This window comes from Euphorbia lathyris, chromosome 1, assembly GCF_963576675.1.
Source record: "Euphorbia lathyris chromosome 1, ddEupLath1.1, whole genome shotgun sequence".
Classification (NCBI taxonomy): Eukaryota; Viridiplantae; Streptophyta; class Magnoliopsida; order Malpighiales; family Euphorbiaceae; genus Euphorbia; species Euphorbia lathyris.
The window spans coordinates 63,950,424-63,964,376 of NC_088910.1; the positions used below are offsets into that span (position 1 = coordinate 63,950,424).

Consider the following 13,953-nt stretch of genomic DNA (forward strand, 5'->3'; position numbering starts at 1 on the left):
CCTCAATTTGTTATAGATCTGGTTCGATTCTCGTAGCCTCCTCAACTTCACTTGTAGGAGTCTGTGAGCTTTGAACTTATATGAGTTCAAAATTGCTCCCACTGTCTTCTTTGGAAAGGAATTCCTTCTCCAAGAAAACACTCCCTCTAGCTACGGATGTTTTATTCTCAGCCAGATTGTAGAAATAATAACCCTTAGTTTCCTTAGGGTAGCCCATAAAATGGCATTTTGTAGATCTGGACTCTATCTTGCCACCCATCAATTTCTTGACATATGCCTCACAGCCCAAAATCTTCATGAAAGATACATTGGGCTTTCGCCTTGACCATAATTCATATGGTGTATTTTCAACTGCCTTGCTTGGTGTATTATTTATAATGAAAGCAGTCGTTTCCAAAGCATATCCCTAGAAGGAGATTGAGAGAGATGATTGACTCATCATTGAGCGAACCATGTCGAGCATGGTTTTATTTCTCCTTTCGAACACTCCATTCCATTGGGGAGGAGTGAGTTGGGATACTATCCCACACTCTCTCAAGAATGTGTCAAACTCTTGGCTTAGGTACTCACACCCTCTGTCTGACCGGAGTGATTTTATTTTCTTGCTAAGTTCATTCTCATTCACTGATGTGGAAAAAAAAATACATGGACTAAGAAAAAATAGTAGATAATGTAATATTTGAGGGGCTTTCTTTTATAGACTTGCATAGATGTTCTGTAACTTCACTATTTGGTAGATTCTTTATTATTTGCTGAAAAATTCTAAACAAGGTAGTGCAAATATTGAACCTTGGGGTACAAGAATGTATAATTATGCATCAAGAGATTAACTAATGTCAGAAGAATAAGGATTATGTGATCACCTAATTTGCATTCTTTTTAGTGGTAAAAAGAAAGAAGTGTTGTGATGAAATTATACAAATTGGTTATGTATGGTGTGGATGGGATGAATTTTGTGGGAGGATATCGGTTACATGACCTTAACAAGTATTTTCATGGTGTAGAGGACTTAACACTTACATTAGGACCTTTCATTTTCTTTTGACTATCTTTTTTAGTTTAACATTTTATATTTTTTCATGCAACTTATGCAAGTGTTATTTTTTATTCTGTTGGCTGATTTTTATAGTTTCCTTCTTGATGTGAACCCACAAGGAATTATGCCTTGAAACACGACAACTAGATTGGATCCCAAAGAAAGCTAACGAATCAAGGTCGGATAGAAAAGAACTCTTACAAAACTAAGTTGTAAAAACCCGATTCTAGTCTCCAACAGTCAAGGATTTAATCCTGAACTGTTCAATTGAAGTACCCCAAAGAACACAAGAAAAATTCTCACTTGAAAACTCAATAAAGAAAATACTTCATTTGATTATAAATATTCGTTAATACAAAGCTAATGTTGATTGAAACTGTATAAAGACTAAAGCTAAAGTTTGCTCGACATTATTTGTCCTTACAAAATAAAAAGAACATGCTAATTATAGGGATAAAGATGGAATTACAATTGAAAACAAAATACAAAAATAATAATAGAGACAACTTGGAATGGCTTGTGCAGACACAATATTGGAATTGGCAATTGGCAATTCATTGCTACTAATTATCAATTCACGCGTATTTAAACAAGTCTATACTTGCCAAATAATATTGAAATCAATTCACACAGATTGATATTCATCTCCGTGAATCCAAAATGCTACAACTTGATCGAAACAATTCTTGAACCTAGTTTTTTCTCGTTTCGACCCTCGTTTTTTTTATTGCCATATTGTTGGCTTGTTTAACGTGTGCATTTTTCGAGCAGTTCGAGAGGTGTGAATGTGTTAGAGATTTTTGAATTCCACTTGTGCCAATTTGGCTGGATATGTCTAACATTTGCACCACATATGATTGAAGCTCCTCTTCGAACTGCTAAGCACGTGCTCGAGTGACGAATCCATTTGGTAAACATATTCGCTCTGTGTGAGATTTTGGTTTTTGAGTCTGGGTTATATCATTCCCTCCCTCCTTAGGAGGATTCGCCCTCGAATCAGAATCTGCATCATAATTAAAATGATAAATCAGAAACATTAAAACTAGCAAACATATTATACTCATTAGGTAAGTCAACTTTGTAGGCGTTATCATTGACATGCTCCAAAACTCAAAATGGACCATCGCCTCAGGTTTGAAGCTTATATTTATGAAGCTTAGGAAAATGTTCTTTTTGAAAGTGAACAGTTACTAAATCACCAAGTCAAAACACAACTCTTTTACGATGTTGGTTCAATTTAGAAGTAACTCGTCTATTTTTCTCTTCAATGTGCTTGCGAACATTATGGCACACATAGTCTATTTTCACAAAATAAAAATCCATGAAGTAAATAGAATTTTACCAATGAAGACTTACCACATGAAAGGTACATGTCACTAAAATCAACATCATCTTTATACAGCTCTTTTAAGATGTGTAAATCCAAGAGCTTGGTAGTCAATGAAGTTAAAAAAACATACATGTGCGATAATGCATCATCTAACATGTTTTCTTTACCTTGCTTATATCAGATTCCATATGGAAAAGTCTCAATGAATTCCATCCATCGGGTGTGCTATTTGTTTAACTTTCCCTATCCCTTGAAGGGGTTTCAGGACTCGTGATCAGAGTAACTGACAAACTCATTGGGCCAAAGGTAGTGTTGTCATATTTCCAATGCTCTCACTATAACATATAACTCCTTGTCATAGGTTGGGTAATTAACTGCGGTCCCACTTAACTTCTCACGAAAGAAAGCGATTGGTCATTTATCCTGCATCAAAACAACACCAATACCTATACCAGAGGCATCACATTCAATTTCAAACGTTTTCTCAAAGTTAGGTAATGCAAGGAAAATAACAAAACATAATTTTTCTTTCAAGGTATTAAAAGCATTCTCTTGTACTATCCCCTATGAAAACCCAATTGTATTTTTTTTAAACACCTCAGTACATATTCTTTTATCTTAATTCTCAATTTTGTAATGTTAGTTTTATCATTTAGATGTATATTTACTTTGTTTTATGTTTTATATGTGTTTTTTGAGGTTCAATTCAAATTGGAGATTAAAACACTAATTTTATGGAACTTAAAGTGAAATTGGAGAAATCTACGAGATCCTAATCCATGCCCATGGCTTAGACCATTCTAAAGAAGGAGATTCTGGACTAAAAACATGGTCTTTCCTAACCCATGCCCATGGGTAAAGACAAATCTGAATTTAAGATTTAAATTTTGATTGGAAGACTTTATTTTTATTATTACCATTTGTAATATATTTTATTTTAGTATTTAGTAAGATATTTTTTACCTCTATTGCATTTCTATTAAATCCTAATTAGAGTTGGTTTTCTTTTAGGTTTTTCCCTTATTAGCTAAGTCTTACGCTAGTTTTTAGGAAATCACGTTTTATCAATTGAGGAAGAGTAGAGAACAAAGGATTATCATCTTTCTTCTCCCTCTTTTGTGTTTTCTTCTTCCTCCATGGTGAACTAATTTCCACCTTCTAGCTAGAGGTTTTTAGTCCTTGAACAATCAATTGTGAGATCATTTTCATACTTCACCCTTTTCATTTATTTCAAGTAATTGATTTATATTCTTTTCTTCATATTGCATGATTTAATTGAATTGTTGGTTTGATTATTTACTTGTTATCATTTCGCTGATTAGTTGTTTGAATACGTAATCATTTAATTCATCTAATGAAAGTAGCAAACAACATATTTAATTATGGACAAGCGTTTGCCCTATGTTGTGAATGTAATTGATATGCTTTAAATAATCATGCTTTAGTGATTATTGAGTGGAATTAGTATCTCTTTCATAATTTAATGCTTTCAACCATTCGAAGCTTGTTTGGAATTGTTTGATTGATTAGGGAAAATTAAACAACTTTTCTTAATTATCCAATCGGTAAGAAGAGATAGGTTGTTAATGCTTTTTAATAACATAGCTAATTTATTTGAAGAGTTGAAAATTATACCTTTTATGATCGATGATCAATTGGTTCGATTCAAGACTCGAACCTAACCTCTGGCTGAAATCTTTCTCATACATGTTTCTCATCTATTTAATTATTACTTATTATTTTCTATTCATTGCATTCTACAAACCAAACCCCCATTTTACTTTTAATTGTTAATTTTGAAAAGTTATAATTCGACTAGTCTCTGTGGATTCGATTCTACTCCATATTTACTATAGTTTTTGGATTCCAATAGTAGGTATTTTATTTTTAATGAGTTCAACACTCAATAAATTTTGGCACCGTTGCTGGGGACTGGTGTCTTTAATAAAATTATTTCTTTTCTGTTGGTGATTAACTGTTCTCAATGGCTTTATTTCTTTTGGTTTCTTTTTTCTTCTGGTGATTTTGGAAAGAAATGGATCATGTACTTCAACATGTTGATGAGTTCCAATGGAACGATGACTATTACGCTGATCCATTTAATCATTCATGTCTTAATTTTAGTTCTAATAATCAATCAATTCAAAATTACTATCAATCTCCTCCTATTGGTTAGTGTTCATTATGCTCAGGTATGTCTCTAGAAGAAATTGTTCATGCTTTATCTGATAATGTTTTGCAATTTTCGCATAATACTTTGATATTTCAACAAGAGACTCAAACAAGTTTAGAAAATTTGCAGTCACAAATGAGTCAAATGTTTACAATTATGAGTAACTTAGAAACACAAATTTCAGTTCGAGATTCTAAGTTATTGCATATAGAAGAAAAGCAAATTAAGGAGTCATTAATTTATGATGGAATCTCCATTGTCACTAATGAGTTGGTACACGAAAAAAATGTTTGCTTATTGGATATTAATGATAAAGCAATAACGAATCCATTTTCAATTTTATCAAGTAACTTACCTATAAAGACCAATACAATGAAAATTGATATGCATGCTAGGTAATACAACTAATTAAATTGAATTTGTCTTTATCATTAACATGAGTGATTCAAATGTATATAGAAAAGGCATGAAAGATTTGTTCCAAATTCCATTCATCAATAATTGGGATGATGAAAAGAATGAGTGAGTGCGAATTGGATGATGCATCACTACAAGAAATAAGCTTGTTAGCGACCGAATTAGCGACCAGGACAAAGTCGGTCGCTAATGTTGCTACTGATTCGGTCGCTGGTTGTTTTTCATAGTCGCAACAAGTAGACGTGAAATTGGGGGCCATGTTACCACCAATATCTTGGTTTGACCACTATAATTTCCATTGACTAATAATAAAAAATGGAAAAAAAAAATAAAAGAAAAAAGAAATATAAAATGACCTAAAGAATGGAAAACCTAATTCCCTCTGTTCTCGCCGCCTCCATCTCTTCTCTGCTCATCCTCGACCTAAGTCCCCCTTTCATTTCTTCTCTGCTCTGCGACCTAAACCCACTCTACTCTCTTCTTCTCCGACCTAATCCCTCTCTTTTCAAACCTCCGACATGTTCCTTCTCCGATTAATTCTAACGGAGCCCCTTGGGGCATGCGAAACGTTTTTATTTTTGTGTTTGCTGGAGTTTGTACCTGAAACTAAAAGGTTGAAATTCGATGAGGTTGTAAAGCTACTAAAGGAAAGAAGAAGGAGAAGTAGAAGGTTGTGAGCTCTAATCTTTTTTTTTTATAAAGGTAGGAATTGTTTAGGCATTAGTGCCCTAGAAATTTCAGTCTTGATTTTGTATGACTGGTATATGCTTATTATGATGTTAATCATTGTTGATTTTGATGATTTGGTAATTAGTTATGTTTATGTGTGCGTTTTGTCTCTGAAATTGGTTCCTATAGTTTAACTTGGGAATGTTGAAGTTTTGAAGTTGAATTTGTCCTAACACTTCTTTACATGTTCAATGAATTAGAGATTCTATTAATTAAGAATCATGTAAGGTACTTCTTCATGATAATTTTACATTGTGTATCCTTCAAAGAAGTCTTGCAGCTTTTATGTTTTAAGCCTTTGGTTTTTCTGTTATACTTGATTATATTAGAGTAGCTGTTTAGTGGCAGTTAGTTCTGTAATGCAGCTAATGAAGAACCTCATACCAATAGGGTAGTGAATTGATAATGAAATATGGAAGACGGTAGGAGAATTAAATAAAAAAAAGGTTAAGAGGGGCAATACTATATAGATATCTAAAATGTTGATTTTATAGCATATGATACAGCTGTAATTACAGGTCCCTCCATGCATATATGCAAGTCCCTCCAAAAGGCTAAAATTGGCTGGTTGGCCGTCCTTTCCATTATTGAAGAAAGAGAGAGAGATAGAAGGGTCAACTAGAGTCACAATATAAGGTCTATAAATAATATATAATACTATATACTATTGTTCAATCATCTCTATTATTAATTTTTGGATCTGCATATATTTTCTGTCCATCATTTAATTGGGATGGTTCTTTTCTAAATCAATGAACTTAACTTTGGATGAGATTTATGAACTTGGCTTTCAAAATCATTTACAGGTTGTGCAGATTGTGTTTATTTGAAAAGATTTTATGTAGGATTTCCATGACACCATTTGGTTTAAATTTAAATTGATAGTTAGAATCGCAATAATACTTTTTATTATAATGTCTAACACATTCTAGATGTAGATGCTCTTTGGGTTTAAGGCATGTATAATACGGTTTCATCCTATCATGTGTTGAAATTTCACTAACAAATGAGGTTGTCATTATTAGAATCTTCGATCACTTGATCTAAGAGACTCTAACACAATCTTAAAGAATTATTTAAACCAAAAGATTAAGATAATAGTTAAACCTCAATAATAGGATTCTCATCAACATGACCTAAATCTAACACTTGGTCTTTTGAATTTTTATTTCTTAAGAAGTTACCTATGTTAAGAAATGATATTAGTGTTTTAGTTGGGCCATTGATTCGCTTATACCACTCTCATTGGTTGCTATTGTTCAACCAGTGTTTCCTGCTGCAGCTTATTAACTCGGGCCGAGCAGAAAAGCTTACTAACATCAACTTTTCCATGATAAATATTCTTCGGCGAGGTCTTTTGAGTCAAAGGTATTCATTTTTGTTGCATGCAGTCCTTCTTTTTGAATGCTGTGCAGCATTTCATGTTTATAATGTGCTAATGAATGTGCCTTTTTCTATAGGGATAAAGAAGCAGATCCTTCAATTCGCTGCAAAAAGTCTTAGTGTCAAGTGAGTTCTTCACTTCCAATGAAGTTGTAATTCTAACTTGATGTAAAACAACCAAAATCTATTAAGGTATTAGCTATAGGATCATACCACACTTTTTGTTTTTTTTAATAATTTAGATATAATTTAATATTAAGCTATTAAATTTTCAATTTCTGACTTTTATATTTTGTGTATATGAAGAACATGGGGGACACCTCAAGTCATGGAAAATGGGTTCTATCGTGGCAAAAGTGGACATACCAGGTTGGACTGAAAGGGGAAGCTATGGATGTAGTTTGTCGGACTAACGTTTCATCTGTTGGCTGGACTGGAAGCGCATCGGTGATCGCACAGAGACTACAACGATTGACATGGCATAAGGTGGGAATTTTTGAGAGTTTCATCTCTGTTTTCTCATTGAAACTAATCATAATTATAAGGTATTCTGCTTAACTTTGTAGGCCTATTTCAATGCTCCATAAGGAAATGAACCATTGGCATTGGACACAGAGGGATGGGTAAGGGTCAAATATGGATCAACGGACAGAGTGTAGGGAGATACTGGACTGCGTACGCTAGCGGTGATTGCAAGGGGTGCAACTGTGCAGGCACGTTCCGTCCTCCTAAGTGTCAAGTTGGTAGCGGCAAACCGACAGAGAAGTTAGAGATACAAGAGCGATTGACAAAAACGTGATGTCACTCAACTTCAGGAGCGATTGACAGAGTTGGAAATACAAACAGTCTCTCATCTATTAATCAAACTTCAAAATACGGTTGATCGACTTTAGGCGATTGTAGAGACAACTTAATCTAGCTCTTAGATATATTTTGAGCTAACTTTATTGGTTAAATTTTTTATGATATAGAATTTTGACCTTACATATTAGGTTAATCTAGATTATCACATGTGAGTTATATTATATATTTTGATATATTTAAACATCAGATATTGATTTTTTCTTAATATATTTCTAGTTTTTAAAAATATGGATTATTGTTGTATATTGTGGTTAATTTATTGTGAAGGATAAATTATGTTTATAATTGTATTTAATAATTATAATTTTAATTACAATTATTATTTACAAAATTTATAAATTACAATTAAACAAATAAATTACGACAATTTTTTTCTAAATTACCAACAAATATTTCGTCGGTAAACCGATCAGATAATGGGTTGACCTAGCACAATAGCGACTACTTTTAGCCGCAAATATGGTCGGTAAACATTGCGACTACTCAGCGACTAAAATCAAACAATCGGTAAAGTCTACGACTACTGTCAGAAATAGTCGGCGTTTCTCCAGCGACTAGCGACTTACCGACTAAATGTGTTTGGTCGGTAAACCGCTAAATTCAGTCGGTAAACTGCTTTAGCTACCGCATCAGCTACCAAAATTGCGGTAGCTAACTAGCTGTTTTCTTGTAGTGCATGATCATTGTCTAACCAAAGACAACGAACAAAGGTGCAACCTGAATTTATTTCATTTCAATTTATTTTTAGAGTAATTTTATGTTTTCATTTTGATTTTATTTGTGTTTAAATAAATTTTCAAAATTAGCCTTTAAACATGCCCATAGAAATTTTCAGTGCAATTTTTGTTTTAGAGCCATAGGCATAGCTTAAGAGACCAAGTCTTCTTCCCATATTTTCTTTAATTAGTTTTTGCACACTATTTCTTATTGAAAGCATGGACATGGATTAGACATCTTAGTCTTCTGCCTCTATTTTCTAGGTTTTGCATTTTTATTTCATTATCATTTATTTATTTTATTTTTAATTAGTATTATTATTAGTAGTTTTATTTCAAAATAAAATTTCTGTCAGTCACTAGTACAGAAATGGCCTATGGCCACGGTCATTTACCATCATTAACCACGGTTGTACGACCGTGGCCAAAAGGGGACGTGGCAAATGCTTAGTGTCTTTAGCCACGGTTGGTTGACAGTGACCAAAGGGGCATTAGAGTCGGTTTTTACGTATAACCAACTCTAATGCCCTATGTTTTGGCCATGGTTGTTACGAATAACCGTGGCTAAAAGGATCTTTAGCCACGGTCTTTCATAACAACCGACTCTAATGCTCTGATCATTAAAGTCGGTTATTGTAACAACCGTGGCTAAAGACAATAACATTAGAGTCTGTTGTTACGAACAACCGACCCTAATATTATTGTTTTTAGCAATTTTATAGCTACAGGTTCAATTTGAACCTGCTCTATTTTTTCCTACTTTATTACCGTAATTAACGGTAAACGCGATTAGTTACCCTCATTGTTTAACCGAGATTGATCCTATTGTATTACTGAAATAAAATGCAAAATCAATAAAAATGTACACAAATATAAAGTAATTAATTAACTTGCTATATATATATATATATATATATAAGCTTTGATATATTCACAAATTACAGTATTCCTGATGTATATTACTAAAATTAACTGCGAACACAACAAAAAAAACCTAACATATACTCATTAATTCTCTATCATACTCTTTACAACATGATGTTAAACATAACTGCAGTGTTGAAATCCTTCCATCTTTTATGTTGTCTCGACCTTCGATATATTCTCAGATGACATTAATTATCAATAGTGTAATTTCCCTGAAAATGGACTAATTAGAGTTAAAAGCATGCTAGCATTAATTAAGAGCAGTTTCATTAGGCTTTATACCAAAACATGGGTTCAACAATGCATATTAAAATTAATCTCCAACAATCGCTTACAGCCCCAAAACAATCCAAGCAAATAAGAGATTAATTGGTACAATATAACAACTGAAAAAAACAATATTAGAAAAAGATCCAGAAAGGATTAAAACACAGAACAAACACGCTACACAGAACAAAAAATAAACAAATAGTCTTAATTCCAGTAACTCAAGATACAGATCGTTAATACTAATAGTTTTATAAATAACCTACCCTATCTCAAACAAACACATCTCATGAAAACAGAGTAATTGCAGAAAAGAAGAGCATAGAAACTAATTTGTGCAAGTTAAAAGGCGAGGAACCTGATTTTAAACATAAGCAGAAAGAAACATTAATGCTGAAGATGATTAATCTAAGAGAAATCGGATCAGCAACAAAAAAATAACCAAGATTTCATCCCAGCTTGGCTAGCTGTGGTAGGTTAGATGAATTACTCTTTTCCCTTCAGTCCTGTTACCAATATGATATTCTAAGAGATCACACACTTGCAGGTCTTTATTCAGCAACAAAGAAATCTGAAAATGGTCTATTAAAGATAAATGTAAAGACATAAACATACATTTTACAAGTTATTTTAAAGGGACATTATTTATGAATATAAAAGGCCTATGTTTAACATAAATAAATGGGCCATTTAATGTGTATTTAATAACATTTCCTTTAATTTCTCTAATTAAATTAGTAATTTATTTTACTCCTAGGTAAACAAAATAATTTAAATGTACAAAAAAGGCAATTACATCACATTTAGTGGAGGGCAATTCAATAATTGTGATGGAGACAAACCTAAAATAATATGATTAAAAAGCATACACATGGTGGCAATAGGGTCAATTCTCCTCAAATGCATAATTATCCCAAATTATAGATCCACTTTCTGAGTATTAGCTTATATCTGAAGGGACCATAAGCCTATAATCAGTTTAAGCTGCCTATTTAGAGACCTTAATTCCATTGTAGTTAAATCTTTATATTCAGTTATGGGAGAACCCATATTACAAAAATAAGACGAGAAATATTAGAATTTCATACCAAGATCTACCAATGGCAAAATTTAGATGCTGATATAGATTAGTGATCACGCATTTTCAGGATCCTGTGCAGTATAAAGCATAAGCTGATCATTACGTCTTATATGAACATCGCATTCTCTTATCTTGAAACTTCTTCTCCTGCAAGAAGCCAATAAACCGGACATCTGCAACACGGGAAATATACAGGCATCAACAGAAGTTACTTTAGGAAACAGAGGATATCGCTTACTTAATACTAAGGCAATGCATGCTACATAGTGACCATAAGGGAGATTTTCAAATGCACGAACAAACTTGAGTCGCAACTAAAAATAAGCTTTCAAGCATGAACATTTTTAAGTATTTATATGATAATGGATCTTTTATATAAATAACAATGAGATTAAGGAAAATTTTTAAAAGGATATACAAGCAACTCAGAACACGAAATGTATCAATTCAATTGCTCAAGTAACTTGACAGGGGAAGAAAAAACGGTTTCATCTAGGTGTAATCAATCACATAATTGATGAAAAATCACAAACTCCCAAATGTACTGTTAGCAAGCACTCAAAAGAAAAAGTCTGAGTCTCTCTATTCATTCTTCCGAGCATACAAAATCAGCGAAAAACCAAGATTTTGTGTTTTGGAATCCAGAAATCTCTCTAAAAAGGACCACGGCAACAGATTTCTCTTAAATTGATCCTCTTTTGAAAAGAAACATATCAAGGACTCCCATTATTTCATCATACGAATAAATCTGCTATCTGTTCAAAATTTTACACAAGGTTAACAAGAGAAACATTCTACACAAGGTTAAGAGATTAAAGAAGGTTTACTAATTGTCATGGATAAAATAATCAATAACAGTAACATAACCATCCTCTTTCATCCAAGTGGTCAAATCTTTTAAAACTTGCTCCATTTATCCAGACTTGTGTCATGCAGCAAAGAAACATGTTTTTTAACCAACTATAATCCAGCTACATCTATGTAGCTTCTTCCCTCCTTTCTCCCACATTGCCGTTTGACCTCATTCTAATTTCCTGATGCAGAATGCATGTTTGAAAGAAGCACATAGGGTGAAGAATCTTGAGGTTCAAGCTCGAGCAGTTTGGCAGCAGCTCGTTGGCCTCTAACATCTATTAACTTCGGGTACTTCAATACTGTGACCATTATCCAAAAAGCTTTTGGATAGGAAAATGCTATTCACAGTCACCTACATATATCATTAATCTTGATAAACTATTTGATTAATCAACTACAATAGATGGGATAGGAAGCTAATGCAAAGATATCTTCGCATTCAAGGTGTTTCAGATAATAATAGAGAGAAAACTGAAGGCCCTCAAATAATAAGCTAGAGGAAGTAAAAGAGTCATGAATAAAGTTGCCTTAAAAAATCGTCTTCCTGTGAAATTCGGTGAGAAATAGGTTCATCTTGAATACAATTGCACATAGAACAATCCTAGAGAAAAGACAGTATTCTCAATTAACCACTAGCAGTATCAAAACACTATTTCTAATCTCAATCCAGCAGAAAAAGGAATAACAAAGTAAAATAGAACACGAACTCCAAATAGTGAAATCAAAATAAGTGTACCAGTTGTGCTAGGAGATAAGCATAAGAAATCAAAATCCCAGCAATAGAAATCTAACATGCCTCCGAAATCGAACACGAACTCCAAATAGTGAAAGACGAACTCGAACTCCAAAGAACACTAAGACGAACTCGAATCCACCAAACACGCTCGAAACCGATCTAACTTCAACCTAGAACACTAATAGGGGTAATTTACCCCTATCTCTTAGCGTGATTTACGGGTTGATTTTGGATAAAATAAATAAGTTTAATTACAAAAATAAAGTGTTTTTGATAAAATAAAGAAATAAAAATAAATCTCGTACTTTCAGTTTATTTTCCTCGTTTTTGATTAATTTAGGAAATAAAAACGTCAAGCTAACTCGGCTCTCAAGATTTGTATTTCAGGTACGAGAAAGGAGCAAAAATCCACTCCATACGCGGGGCGTATAATCCCCTACGTGGGGCGTGAAACATGGTGTCGGTAATGATTGCCTTATCCGCAGAAGCCATGTGGAACTGACGCAGCATACGCGGGGCGTATGACACATGTCGGCAATAATTGGCTTAATCCTGAAAGTCAGACTGCATTGTCTCCCAGAGTCAACTCTCCATACGCGGGGCGTATCACCATATACGCGGGGCGTAAAAGGCAGTTCTTCAACGTAAAAAGATCAGAGACTCTTTTACGCGGGGCGTACTTCAGCTACGCACGGCGTAAAAGCACCAATTCAAGCAATAAAACTTCAGAGACTCAAACACGCGGGGCGTACTTCAGCTACGCAGGGCGTGTTTGAGACAATTAGACACGGAATTGGTCCACATGCAGGAGATTTCTGACGGAATGGGCACTTACGCGGGACGTAGACCATTTTACGCGGGGCGTATCATGGGATTTCTGCACTCAGTGATGTTGCTCCATACTTGTACTTTGTGAAATTACAAGCTTGCCCTTGCTTGATGTCTATAAATAGGAAGCTCTTGAACTTCATTTGATACCTTATGAACTAAGAAATAATTATACACTAGAGAGCAAACTATACTTGTTTTGTTACTTGTTGTAGGATAGATTCAATTTTTGTAGCTAAACTCTCCACCTCGAGAGCTTGTTCGGTTGTTTCGGCATTCCATCGAAAGTTCCGCTCCACCATTCGTCACCAAGCTCGAGAGTTCCACCTCCACGACCTAGGAGACGGCTTTGAGTCCGGTTAGCTAGTTTCAAGGGCGGATTCTCCCCTTTTACGTGCTAATTAGCTTGTACTCTTCCTATGTACTAGGCTTGGTTGTATTCCATTTATATACATTTCATATTTATAATTTCATGATTTATAATCTCTATTTCCCTTTACGTATTAGTACTTGCTACTTGTTTGATATTGATAATTGACTATTGTATAGGAGAACGCGATTTCCGACGCCATTCGGGCTATCCTTAGGGAGTTATATAGGTGTTGCCCTAC

The 13,953-nt window shown here is 33.8% G+C and overlaps 2 long non-coding RNA genes across 7 annotated transcripts; one reads left to right on the top strand and one right to left on the bottom strand.

Moving 5' to 3' along the window:
- Positions 1–5,308: 5,308 nt before the first annotated feature.
- On the top strand, positions 5,309–8,056 carry LOC136235636 (uncharacterized). 5 transcript variants are annotated; one of them, XR_010691840.1, is made up of 6 exons: positions 5,309–5,658; positions 6,204–6,321; positions 6,953–7,053; positions 7,146–7,260; positions 7,375–7,554; positions 7,635–8,056. It is a non-coding gene; the product is annotated as an uncharacterized lncRNA (long non-coding RNA). The 5 variants fall into 5 exon arrangements; XR_010691842.1 differs by having other exon boundaries at positions 5,309–5,626; XR_010691838.1 differs by lacking the exon at positions 6,204–6,321 and having other exon boundaries at positions 5,310–5,658.
- A 1,490-nt stretch (positions 8,057–9,546) lies between these two features.
- On the bottom strand, positions 9,547–12,694 carry LOC136235645 (uncharacterized). Of its 2 annotated transcripts, none has more exons than XR_010691845.1 (3): positions 12,515–12,694; positions 10,201–11,096; positions 9,547–9,787 (listed from the first exon to the last, which is right to left on the bottom strand). It is a non-coding gene; the product is annotated as an uncharacterized lncRNA (long non-coding RNA). The 2 variants fall into 2 exon arrangements; XR_010691844.1 differs by having other exon boundaries at positions 9,553–9,787; positions 10,931–11,096; positions 12,515–12,685.
- Between the last annotated feature and the right edge of the window lie 1,259 nt (positions 12,695–13,953).